This window comes from Buceros rhinoceros, unplaced genomic scaffold (assembly GCF_000710305.1).
Source record: "Buceros rhinoceros silvestris isolate BGI_N320 unplaced genomic scaffold, ASM71030v1 scaffold25211, whole genome shotgun sequence".
Classification (NCBI taxonomy): domain Eukaryota; kingdom Metazoa; phylum Chordata; class Aves; order Bucerotiformes; family Bucerotidae; genus Buceros; species Buceros rhinoceros.
The window spans coordinates 20,526-22,427 of NW_010392943.1; positions in this window are offsets into that span (position 1 = coordinate 20,526).

A 1,902-nucleotide genomic window follows, 5' to 3' on the forward strand; every position below is an offset into this window, starting at 1 on the left:
GGAAAATGGGAATAGAAAAAGGGAAGGAATTACCAAAGTCAGGTTGAGAACTTCTGGAAGGGAATTCAGAAGGGAGAGAAGGAAGGAAACTAGAGACACATGCATCGGCAGACGGAGTTCTTTACGACAGTAACCTCTGAGGACAGGCTCAGCGCTACACCGGCCACGCACAGATGTCACGTCATGAACAACAGTGGGCACAGCCCAGGGACTGGTCCTGACCAGTGCCTCGTGCAGCTCCAGTCTGATGAAAGCCTGGCGTGGCAGCCAGCCAGGCAGCCCCACGCTCGCCGGGGGCGAGTGGTGAAAGGCTCAGGGAGCCCTGACAGAGACTGCTGGTCCCTTGTGCAGTGCAGCTCTTTGAGCTCCCCCAAGCCATAGCCACGGGCAGAACCCTCCATACCCACCAGTGTCTGGAGAGCGACCAAGCGCTGCCCAGGACACTCCCCAACACGCCTGGGGCTGACACCTGCAGGAAGCCGGGTCCTTCACAGCTGACCAAGCTGTCCTGTCCTGGCTCACCCACAGACACCCCATACCTGTGTGTGCCACCAGGCAGCTCTGTCATTTTGGGGGTTCCAGACAAAAAAACAAACTTGGAAGAAACACAAACTAAGCAAAAGAAGTAAACTCCTTAAAGCAGCAGCAATTTGGAGAGGTCGGGCCATCACACCCACTGGGCACGGACACGCTTGTTTTTCTAGGAAGAGTTAAATCTACGAGTAAAGGTCACTACGGTGTTACAGCAGAAACGAGAGTATGAAGAAAGAAGGAGGCGATCTCCGCTCAGCTCCACAGTGGATCCTCAGCCTTTGCTGACAGCTGCAGAGGGTGTTCTGCAGCACAGCGTGACGGGACCTCTGCAGAGTGCCCAGATAAAGTCCAGGAAGTCAAAAGCACTGACAGAATGTAGAGGCAAACTGAAAGCTGCAGAGGCGGGGGCCAGGGACTGAATTTCTTTTGGTAATTTTCAAAAATGGCATTTCCTTTATGCAGAGAAAGAGCCTAAACCTGAGAAATTTTCCCAATTCATCAAGACGTGGACAGAAACCTGCTGGCATGTGGTCAGTCCACTCAGGTCTATTTTCAGTTGCTGCGCTCAGGACGATCCAACCGAGCCACCTGCTCGCCCAGCACAGCCCTGGGAGCAGGCGGCACGGCCAGCTCTGCCAACAGCCCTCGCTGCTGGGTGAAGCGAAGGAGAAAACGAGTCTCTCCTGCGAGGACTACTGGGGGGGCTTTAGGACCTTTGAGCTACCTGGGAATTTTTCTCCCTGCTAACAGGGAAGTTGCCAGGATGAGGAAAGCACCTTCTGTTAAAAAAAGCCACAAAGCTTGATTTGGATTGATCCAAACTTGTAACAGACAAAGCCAGGCAGAGCACCTGACAGCTAACCACAGGGCTGAGCGCTCGCTTGAGCTGACATTCCCTCGCAATGATTCAGAATGACAGCGTGCAGGTTGTGTGAGTCAATGCAGCAGGGGCTGGGGGAGCATGATTTGCCGAGAACAGCAAACAGGGCTGCTGGTCTCACCCCCAGCCCCGGCGCTGGTGGTCACATCCTCTTCGCTGGTGGTTACATCCTCTTCACAAGAGCAACGGCACAACCCAACACGTACCAGCTGATCAGCCAGTGCGGAATAGAGAGCAGTACGAGAGTTAAACACCCTCTATCTCGGGTTTAAAGGGCCACCTCAATTCACCGCCCATCTCAGGCACGCACCAGGGCTTGCAGCTTTGTGCTAGGGCTGGTACCCATGGCGAGAAAGATGCCCAAAAGCGTGAAGACCAAAACCAACACAAGAAAAAAAAAAATCAGTAAATGTACCAGAGATGTCCAGTTGCCAGCCCAGCCTGGCAGCTCCCCACCGCACAGGTTGGGCACGCAGCAGATTCGGGGC